This window comes from Symphodus melops (assembly GCF_947650265.1).
Source record: "Symphodus melops genome assembly, chromosome: 3".
Lineage (NCBI taxonomy): Eukaryota > Metazoa > Chordata > Actinopteri > Labriformes > Labridae > Symphodus > Symphodus melops.
Genome location: NC_136693.1, coordinates 26,776,869 through 26,788,545, shown reverse-complemented (window position 1 = coordinate 26,788,545; position 11,677 = coordinate 26,776,869). Strand labels below are relative to the sequence as shown.

General features: G+C 41.4%; 1 protein-coding gene across 6 annotated transcripts in view; it reads left to right on the top strand.

The window, feature by feature from the left end:
- The first annotated feature begins 1,388 nt into the window (after positions 1–1,388).
- The window catches only part of garre1 (granule associated Rac and RHOG effector 1), a 32,984-nt gene continuing 22,695 nt past the window's right edge, over positions 1,389–11,677 (top strand). For 3 of the 6 annotated variants that reach the window (XM_079338705.1, XM_079338706.1, XM_079338707.1), the window contains exons 1-2: positions 1,391–1,495; positions 10,792–10,925. The gene's annotated coding sequence lies outside the window, so the exon portion shown is untranslated. Of the gene's footprint in view, positions 1,496–10,791; positions 10,939–11,677 lie in introns of all 6 variants that reach the window. The other 3 variants (XM_079338709.1, XM_079338704.1, XM_079338708.1) reach the window with 2 other exon arrangements.

Genomic DNA, 11,677 nt, shown 5'->3' with positions numbered 1-11,677 from the left:
TCCTCCGTGTTCGACAGCAATCCGTGGGCGCAGGTAAGCATCCAGGAGAGCTGACAGGGTGGCAGCAGACCAGTCGGACAGAGCAGGTTATTCAGCCACAAATCTAACAGATGACTATGGTAATGATTATGATGGAGGAGGACATTGTCTGTCAGCTGGTCTGGAATGATGAACTGACTGCAGGGCAGAGTGAGACTCAGGGTGTGGGTTCTGTCTCAGGCGTAACTCTGCCCAAGCTGATCATTGCCCCCAAAAGAGTCAAATTTAAATGTGGCTGAGCTAAGTGTGAAACTGGTGCATATCGGTATCAGCACGGTTGTTGGAGTGGGAGGGATATACCTGAGGTGACCAGGGTACGAGGACTTGGTCGAGAAGCTTATTCTGGCTTCAGTGATGTGGATGAAGTTCGTATGGGCTGAGACAGGAGTGGAGATGCACAGTGATATGTTTAAAGCATTTCCCGCCAGTTAGATAGGCAGGCGATGTACTGAGAATGAGACTGTTAAGAATGATTTATGAAAAGCGTAGCTCCAGGGGTCAGGGCCTGTCTGTATGGAGTTTATGTTTTCACTGTGCAGGTTCACTCCGGCTTCCTCCGACAGTCCAAAGTCACGCTAGTAAGGGAGAGAGAGTGTGTGTGTGTGTGTGTGTGTGTGTATGTGTGTGTGTGTCTGCGTCTCCGTGCGTCTGTGTGTATGTCTGTATGATTCAGACAGTACATAACAAGGCGTTTATTTGGTCTCTGGCAGAGCAACATTTAATCAATCATTTCTAGAATTATTTTGCTGATCTATTGTGTTTTACAGATCTCTCACTTCTAAATATATATATATATATATATATATATATATATATATATTTTAAAAATATGTCTGCTTTCATGTTGCTTGAATATGTATTAATATTTTCATCCTTTCAAGGTGTTCAAGTCCACTTTTATGGGATTTTTTTTGTCCATGGTTGACTGTAAAGGTGCACTAGTTTTGGTGGAGACATGTGAAAGTTGGAGAAATTTACAGATTAGGTGGTAAATGTTCATAACTCGACACACAAATTCTCCTCAGAGAAAAATTCTGTATGGTCCCTGAAAAACAGTTAAAATGCTATTTGAGAGCTGCAAAACTGAACTGTTTCTTTTTTAGCTGTGTGCAATTTAAGGTGAGGCCAAATAATGTAGTTCTACCATTGTATGACAATAAAGGCTTTCTATTCTATTTAGTTCAGAAAATTGTTTCCCTTTGTCAACTTTAACATGTTATTATTAAAATCTACATAATGCACCTTTAAGTTGGATTTTTTCCATTTGTGTTTTTGTTTTTTAAGTAAATTCCAAGTACATGGAATAGACTATCTGTCCTTAAAACAACTTTCATAGGACATAATTCTCTGTTAGAGCTTTATTGTGAAGGTCTCACCGGAAGAAGGCGCTTCCTGTCTGTGTTTCTCGCAGTGGACACTCAGACTTCGCTGTCAAGAGGGTGGATGCCGAGAGCTGGTGAGCGACGAGCCTTTTACTGACACATTTCTTGCGTTTTACTGAAGCAGTTTTCTTTCCTCCGCATAATTCTGGCAATGCCTGCTGCTGCTTGCGCTTGTTAGAGTATTATCCGACCATGTGAAAGGAGCCAGCTCCCTCCAGCTTACAACCGTGCCGCAGAGTGCTAGCTATGTTGCTAATGTTAGCTTCTTAGCTATGTAGCTAGCCTGCCTAGAAATACCCATGCATCCATTATCGGACGTGCATCTCTATGTCTTTTCTGTATGCATGCTCCTTTCTGTTTTGCGATGTTGGACCCACACAAATATTGGACACACGTTTTTATTTGTATTATACTTAAAATACACTAGACATTTTGTGTAACTTAATAGACATCACATTGAAACACAATCCGATGTCTGCTGATGAAGCGCATCCGCCGAGGAGGAGCCGAGCGATTGGCGGTATCGGTTATCTTTCTGTTTTCTGTAAGCACTGTCTGCATCTCTGTGGGTGATGCTGCTGGTTTGATTCACGTCTTGACAACGGATAACGCTGTCATTAGAGGGTGAGGCCGACGTGTGAGTTCATTAGCTGTTGGGTTAGCGGCGACCGTGTTTGTCCGATAACGGAGCTGGGCGTCCTGGGTCGCAAGTTACGCGCTGCAGTCGGTAATCACCATGGTGATAATTACCCGTCGTACAGACACGCAGCATGGGTTAATATTAAGAGAAAGGGATGATAAAGGTGTTAAGTGTTATTCGCGTTGCAGGGTACCCTCTGTGTAAGGCTGGGGTTGGACTGACATATAGCTTGGTTAGCTCCATGGCTAACAGGGGAGAGTCTGGTTGTGTGTGGCCGGTGGGCGAGTGTCAAACTCCGGTGAGACTCAGTCAGGCACCGGGTGTCTTACCTTCAGTACATTGCAGCTCCTTCGTGTCACTCTCATTTCAAACTTGATCTGTTTCAATGCGCTGCTGCCAGTCAAACAGTACTGTTGTATTTGGATTGAGAGAGTGAAAAGTCGTATTAATAGCTGCGACATAATATTTCCATGACCTGGGCCATGACATCCCGGATAGTTTCGATGAAACCGGCTAACTGGGCTAGCAGGGATTCAGAGTTCCTGCTAAACAGTCATCTGGATTTAACACTACCTCTTGAAGAAATACAAAACTATGGAGCTCACTAGTTTTCTGGTGTATTTGTATTCCTACATGAAAGAATTGTATGTTTGCATCAGGGACTCTGTGCTGTGTTTAGTAACATAAAGAGCTGCAGTGCAACCAAAGAGGTGTTATCTTATCCTCTCACACATTTCACAGAAATACATTCATAAATAGTTTCAATGCATCGCTATATATATATATATATATATATATATATATATATATATATATATATATATATATATATATATATATATATATATATGAGCTATGAACTTTTTTCTTTTGACATAGTGGCTGCTAGACATTTCAACATGCAGCACAGGAGCAGTAAACACACAAAATTGATGTATATTTCTTTATAAAGTCTCAGAAGATATCTAGATCTGCATAAATAAAGGATTTTGCCCCATTTATTTTGACAAGTGGAGGAAAGAGTCTATCCAGGGGCCTGTACTACGAAGTGAGTTCAACAAACCCGAGGTATCTTTGGATTTACTGGCTTCACTAACCTAATCCAAGAGACTGTGATTAACAGTCATCATAGCTGGTTATCAACCTGATGAGTGAATCCAGAGTTTCCAAGAGCACATTCACATAAAAGGGTCGATGTTAGTTTAATTTGTAAGGCGGATCATTAGTTCACCTTTCAGCGGACGATAATAACATTTTACTCTGAACTAAATGTGTTGCTCTGATTCTTTCACTCTTTCATGTGTGGTTTGTATAAACAGTTTGAGAAGTTGTACTTCAGCTGCAGCTCAAACAGAGCGGCATGAAGATAAGAAACATTAATATGAAAATATAATTCAAAGCCATGTGAAGCTATTTGTAATTTATCATCTTAAAAACACAACTCAACGGCTCTGGTGCTTTTTCTGTAATGTAAAATCATTTGGGACACATGAAGGGTCTCTCTCTTCTCGATCCGCTCCGGGAGCTCCACAATCAAAAGATCTGATTGGTCAGTGGGCAGTGATTTTCACGGCTTTGTCTCTTATCTCCAATATAACCTGCTCTGGAGCAGGTTAGGTGTGCACAAGTTACCATGGTGATATACAAGTGATACAAGTAAACCACCTTCTTGGGACTAAAAACCCAGGGTTAACCCTGAAATTACCTCGCTCACCCCAAATCCTGCTTCGTAGTACAGACAGGCTCCGGGAAACTCCAGGAGTGTTTTAACATCATGGAGAAATAACAAAGATATAGCTCATGATCTCAATCATTGATCGAAGCTGTCTTTGTTTTTGAGTTGCTGACTGATGGAAATTAAATGATAACTTTTATTGTTAAGGTGTAAACAATATTTTACAAGGGGAAAAAAGGCTTTTAATAAACAAAAAGGGATGCACGTATGCATCAATTTAACATCTCTATTATTATTGTGATATCAGCCCTGTTTACAGACCTAGCTGTAAATAATATCACATGAACCGATGTCAGTAGCCGATGTTTAAATCTGTTGTGTTTTAGTAACTGAACGCTCGGACACCTCACCGCTGATTTAAAGAAGAGCTTTTACTTTGAGCAGAGGAAGTCACCTGTTGGACAAACTAATTGGTTTTCATGATCAAACATTTGAGAAGATACTGGCAGTGTAGAAGTCTTACAAAAATAAAAAAGCAATCTGCCAAATAGTTATCTGAAACAACGGCCCTGATTTTCACCATTGGTGAATCTCTTATAGACCGCTACTAAAACCCTCAGTTTCTTATCAAACGCACGACCTGTATTGTATTTTTGGTGAAAGAGATGAACTTGTTTCTGCTGGCTAGTTAAGCACCGTGTTGTAACCTTTGTTAGTTTTGTTTTCAGTGAAACGATCATACATATGTTTAACTGCTTTGAATGATTGTAGAATCGAAGTGAAGTATAATCCCAGACCTCGAAGGACGGAGTTATGTCAAAGTTTGTCTTACTTTAGTTGAGCTTTCCTGTCTTTTACAGCCGTTTATTGAAACAACCCTGAACCTACATGTTGACATCTGCCACAGCTGTGTCACTATGGAAATACATGCTTTGCTCTGCAAAATTCCTGTCTCTGTCTAAACGCATTCTTCTCAGTAGCTTATTCAGCTATGTGCCTGAGCAGTAACAACAGGTAATAAGCCTCTGTTTGTTTTCTTTCTCTTTTTTTGTCAGTATTTGTCAACATGTGACACGACCGGCTGTAACAGCTAACTTTAGTCTTACATTGAATCCGGATGCTTGTGTGAGGAAGTTGACATACAGTCACAAGATTACTGTTTGCGTTTGCTCGGGGTGGAGCACAGGCCTGTCTTGTGCTTTTCTATCACTGTGTCCTTTCAGACCTGAATGATATAGTTCCTTCAGTACAAGAGCTGTATAGTGTTTTACATTATACATGAGTGATTAAAGAGAGTATCTGCTTGGGGAATGGGTGAGTAAACATAGGAACTGGGAACTCTGAAATTGTGTCTATTTACTTTGGATTGAACCATACAGATAAAATTAGTTTTTAAAGTGATGGTCTGTGTGGCTGCTATCTATTTGGTGTCTGTAGTTTGATATTTTCAAAAAGCAGACCTTCCTGAAGATGGTATCAAAGGCCTAACAGGTGGACCAGAAAGGAGACGAATAGTGACCTTGTGTTTGTAGCTTTCACCAGGCAACACTGAGCAGAGCTAGTCCTAAGTTATTCTTTAAGTATAGTTTGGCTAATGTACATAAATACCATCACGTCGGCGTCATCTTAACGTCTTTATCCTCTGGCACATTTTTGTGACTCAGAAAGCTTCCACACAATAGTGCTGTCAGAAACTCACCCTGTGTAGATTTATTATATTATAATCAGTTGATGCTTTAAGAAGCAATAGTTGTGCTTTATTATTGAAAGAAGGTTCTACTTGAGTTTTTTTCCCCCAACCTTTTGATAGACTGGCTTGTCTCATAAGTCTTAGATGTATAAAAACAATACTGCAAATATGACAAAATTTACTTGAAAATCCAAACACTGACTCATTTATTGTGTCAACCTCTGGCTTAAAAGTTAGAAGCTCCACATGCTTTGGGTGCAGTTCCATCATCATCTCAATCTTAGATAATATCCTCCTTCAAGTTTTGTCACCCCTGAATCTAGTGTTTGGTGTGACTTACGTTTGTACAACAGGATTTTCATCTGGATGCACAGAGGTAACTTTACCATTAGGACTGGTGGGCGGTAGAGGCTGGGGGTCTGCCTCATCTGTAACAGGCCATGGTTCAGCCTTAGTTTATTTAAGTTTCTCTTGTTTACTGATTGGTTGGAATAGGCTTATTATGTCAGTCCTCACACAGAGTGAAGCAGCTCGTAAGGCTGATAGGCGAGGGAGGACAGGCCCTGTGCAGCCTGGGAAATCTCACTCCTGTCCCCTGGGAAACCAGTTTGGCCTTAAGTTTGTGGTCAGCTATTTGCCCCCCAGTCGCCCGTTTGCAGTAAGATGCATCAATGCTTGTGCATCTGAGACGAGCAAATCCCTGCAGGAAATATTTTGCACGAGCAGGTTGGAAATCAGTGTGGGCTACCAGACAGAGAGATTTCACAATGTTGTTCAAGAACAATTTATTAGTGACTAGCGTCCCCTGGTAAGAACATGGATGCTTTCTCCACCATCTTACTTTATTATTTAGTTATTATGTGTCAATGTATTCAACACACAAGCTTTTTGTTTAAAATAATGCTTCATCATTTCATTGCAAATCTTCATTTAGTTTGAGTTCTGACTTTAACTAATAAAACTCAGTTACTGGGCAATAACTGAGTGTTATTAGTTAAAGTCAGAATATGGTGGCTTTATTTTTCCCTTCATTAAAATACTGAAAAAGTTTTGCTATCTTCTCTGACTTCTGTGGCACCTTTGTTTCCTCTCTGAATGTGCCCAAAGTGGAGGAAAACATTCTTGCTCTTGTCCTTCTAAAAATACAGCACCCTTGTGGCTGGCATGCAGCACACCCTGCAAACTCAGTATATAGCTCTCTCAATATAGGCTAAGAGGAGGATTTTCATCCCCGCAGGTTGCCACCAGCCTTCCTTGAATTGAACCGACGTTATGACCTTTCATCACTGCTCTTGCTTGTTAAAACCCACCGGCCGGGCACCCTCAACACATGCTCTATTGTACACTTCTCTTCTGTGAGATCTATCAGAGCTAATTCTGTTTGCAAATACTCAACAACACAAATGCTTTGTGCAGCAGCTCGATTAAGTCGAACCACGTCAGACTGCTTATGTTTTTGCCATCCATGTGTCCTTTTGTAGTCAGTTAGCATGTTGATTCCCTTGGTGGGATGTTAAATGATTTAGTGCATTCATTACTTTAGTGTGAACAAACAATTATTTGAATAAGGCACATTGTAAAGTATGTGTGACAGACCTGTTTGGCTGTCACATATATCATTTGTTAGAGTGTGGCCTCTTGGCTATTTTTATTGGAGCTATAAGCTACTTACACTGCTGTGCGAGTACAGGTTTGTCTGATATCATCCAGCCTGTCCGCGAGCTGGATCAGCCTCTTGACTGATATGAGTATTTGCTGTTGTCCTAACGTACTCGTTTGCTTCAGCAGCAGGAAAAGTTTCACCAGCTGCACAAGAAAGTTTAAAATGGTGATTTCACAAGAGCCTTTAAAAAAGAAAAATGCTAAAAAGTTTTTAAAGCAAATATATTTTGGTTCCAACACTCAGAACACAAATGGGACCGACACAGTATATGTCTTAGAAACTAACCAAACTCTGACCTCGAACCAGAAAAACCAGCAACTACATCTGAAGTATTTCAGGAGAATTATTAATGGAGAAGCATTTATTCTTGCAGCTAATAAACGGTAGCCAAGGCATGTTAATTTTTTTTTTTCTCTTACAAAGTCATGCAGCTGCTTGTGTTTTTTTTTTTTTTGGTATGCTGGTATGAGGAGACCAGGCTCTGCCACAATACTCTCCTTGTGTTCTGTGGGCAAGCGGAGCCTGGCTCAGCTCCTGTGGCACAGTTGCTCACGGCACATGTCCTGACGTTTGCTCTGACCTCCTCGACCTGTCTGCTGATTCTCAGACTTTGCTATAGCTTATCTGCCCTCAGGAATGGCTTCACTGAAGCTCCTCAAATAAATTACCCCAATTTCATTTTTCAAAAGTCAATTGTTTTTTTTGTTTTTTTTTCACATCAGTATTTGACATGTTCTGAGGAGATGTTTTGCAGCATATTGCTGGATTTCCTGACCTGCTTTTTGTGCTCGTTTGAACCCACATAAGGAAGGTTCTGGGGAAATGCATTCCTTTGCTTCATTGGCAACAGATGTAGGAGAGAGTATTTTTTTTCTTTGAGCTGAACCTTTTGGAGAGTCTAAAAACAGTGCTGTGTGGACCATAGGGCAGCTGTTTTGCCAATGGAGGCTGAAATAGACTTCACGAGAGAGCTAATGTCAGGCCTGTGGCTGGAGCGTCACAAGGCCTCTGCTTGCCTCACTATGGCAGATGGATAAGGAGCTGTCAGCGTGGGTAACAGCTGCCCTATCTACAGCTATTAAGCTACCTCGCTGGGATGTGACAGGCACACAGATAAGGCTGCAGATCCAAAAGTAAATGCAGTTTGTATAATGTGTCGCAGTACCCTGAAGATTACAGAAGTGACCACAGGGTTGTGCGGTTATTTTGTCAAATCTGTGGGAAAATCTTCTAGGGCCCTCTGATCTGTGCACTACTGAGAAGTGAGAATGCGGAGGGACTCACTGAACGAGACAATGAAAATGGAGTGAACTGTTAAATTATCAGGATTATCACAGAATATGCTGAAATGTGGGTGTGATATTTGTTTAATTTAAAAATGGTAAATGTATGCTTTCTTTTATAAGTAGGTTGATGTTCCTGCAGCCTCTGCTCTCTGCATGTCAGAGTGTTGCATAGACACGCTGACACACACTCTGAGACTGATGATGCCTACACACCAGCCAGCACGCACACCTGTTTACTTTTAGTGCGACAGAACACAGGCAGCGATACCTATGGACAGTCTTTATGGTCGGGAACGCACCTGAGCCACTCACTCTCACTCATTGCATCCATCAACAAGCAGTGACTTCATGATGTAACTTCATCCCACAGTCTGTAAACATATCCACACAGATGCTACATCCAAACACTGAAGATATAGTGCAGGCTAAATGCACACCTCCATTTCCTGTTGGAGCAGTTGGACACACATATCCGCTGAATAAACGGTCATGGTCAACAACAGGGTAGCTGGACTGGTCTGGGTATTACTAGCTGAGCAGAAAATAAGGACGAGCAAATGTACTTCTTATCATTCTCACATTAATAAACATTAATGGGGGGGGGGGAGAGTAAACAAACGCTGATTATGAAACGGGTTTAATACAATGCTGATACCTCTATATGGCCCCTAAAGTAAAACGTTGCATCAGCTCGGACATGAATACCTTCAGCCCCTTCCATCTTATTGGATTACAACAAAGATCTAAATCTTCCAGACAGAAAGGACCTTAGTTTGCATTTTCCTGTCAAAGTTTCACACTTTGAATTACTGTTATAGGTTAAACAGTTTAATAGAAGGCAAATGGAGATTTTTGATTGAAACAATACTTTGCGTGTGCACAGGATCGGATAAGCTTAACCACAAGAAGTCAAAAACTGAGACCCAGGAAAGTTCCACTCAGAGTAAAGTGCCGCTACTTTCAAAATGCCCTCCCAGCCGTCTGCTAGCATCCATTTTTTGCCCAAAGCTTTACACAGTCAACTAAATCACACTTGTTGCTATGATTTACTTCATACCTTCTACCCAGTGGCATACTTGGTTTGACGTATTTGTTGCTGGCGACAGGGAGCTCGCTCCAGGAAACCTTAACCCCTCTCCTGTTGAAGCTGAGCAGCTGGCATGTTTGGTGAGTGGGGAAGTGGAGCTAACATTAGCCTCAAGCAGCCTCTGCTGGAGGAAGGACATTTAAGTGTGCTGGCACAAGTCCAGTGCATCCGGAGGGAGTCTACTATCTATCACATGCGTTTGTTTGGGTGCAATCTCTTAATACAGTGTGCCCTGCCTGCACCAGGAGGCTGAAAGCCAGTGGAGCTACCTTCAGTCATATTGATGTCGTGTCTGCTCCTCTTGGAATAACCTCTGCTTTAAGAATTTGAGAGCAAGAAAGGAAATGGAGACCACTAACACTTTGTCATAAAATCACACTGATAACAAAAAAATGTTGAGAAACTGATTATCCACGCTTTCCTTTGTTGTTCAGGCTGAATGGACTGTGACTCACTGAGTCTAATCAGTTCCTGCGTTTGTTATGCTATCTTAAAATACAACAAGTCAATTTGAGGTTTCAGGAAAGTAAAACTATCCAAAGAACTTACTCAATATCACACCACACACTAAAATCCCAGTTTATGACATATTCACATTTTCTTAGGTGAGTAACTATATTGTTTTTTATTCTAACTCAACATCAAAAGTGTTTCTTTAAAGATAACGTCTTTACATTTTGCTCTCCAAAGCCATGTTCCTTCACCTGTCCCCATCGTCAACACCGTGACTTTCAATTTGCTGTGAGCACATCCTCCTTTTTATTCTGCACCTGTAATGACAACAATAGTTTGGATTGGAGAAGTAGAAATTGAATGACATAAGTTTTGTGTGGTGGCCTCGCTGACCTGACCAGTCTTCTTCCAAACAGCATGATATTCATTCTGTCCTTGTAATTTAGCCCTGCATTGTGAAAGTGTGAGAACCAGAGTTGTTAGCCTCAGGCTGGCTGGGCTCAGGTTTCCTGTTTACCTCGCAGAAGGCTAATATCCTATTAAGTGTGTCAACCAGCAGGCATTGTGGGGAAGCTGGCAGGTTCTGACTGTGGCTGTAATCCCTGCAGAATTAGAGGTCTGACAGCCTGTTGCACTAGTTACCTGCTCTCACACTGCCACTCACTAACACAGAGACTTGTTCGTGGTTCCCCCATTGAAAAGGCTTCATTTGAAAATACATTCTGACTTAAAATGTGACCCCAAGAATTAAAAATGGAATCGAATGTTTAGACACACAAAGATTTACGTCAGGGTTTTAAATGGGAAACACATCTGGGGTTGTCCCTCCATGAGGAGGTTACTGGTTTCCCATGGCTCTGTCTTTTCTCTTTACAGACGAGGGCGGGCAGATTTTTGTAGGGTGTACCCCTCTGTTTGGGAAAGGAAGTGAGGTTTGAAGGTCAGGAGAACGCTTGCAGGGAATCATTATGGACGCCCAGCTTGAAAGGCCAACAGCGAGCGACACAGTGGTGAGGGAGTTATGTTTCTAAAAGTCACTTCCGTACTCATCCCCAAACACAGAAGCTTCAGCATGGTGTGACAAGATAAGAGTCTGAACACAGTCCACAGAATGATAGCCCTGCTATGCAACTGGACCAAACACTTTTAGTCTCTTATGTTATTGTTTGGAATCTCCTGTAATTTTGTTATCATGTGTGTCTGTGTCAACTTCAGTGCTATGCTATGCAGCACTGTAAATTCCATACACCATGTATGGTGTAATCTGAAGGCAAATGACAATGCCACTTCTGCTATACTGCACATTTATGCTGATCTATCTCCAGTTCAAGGTATGAGCTGAACTGACTTTGAGAAATTCAATTGATTAAATGGTTTCACTTGAACTTACAACATGCATACATGTATTTATTACATGTCACTAACGATGGTCAGTGTGTGTGTTTGTGAAATCTAAGCGTTGCGTAGTGAGAGCTGTGACGCTGTGATCCTCCTAGTCTTGGCGATGATCTTCGCCACAATTATTTTCTTAGTCAAGCGTAATGCCAAAAAAGAAAGTTCGTATAATGCTGGGGTTCTAAATGAAAGCATTGTGACTCCTACTATGCAAAGTTCAACAGACCCCTCAGTGTCTTTCAACAATGGCCTCTTGCAGGAATTTTTCTGTGCAGCTGTGTTCTGCTAAACCAGACTCTGCCAGAGATTCTTTTCAGCGTCACTCACTGTAAGGCATCATATTTTTCTCTAAAAATGTACAAATTTA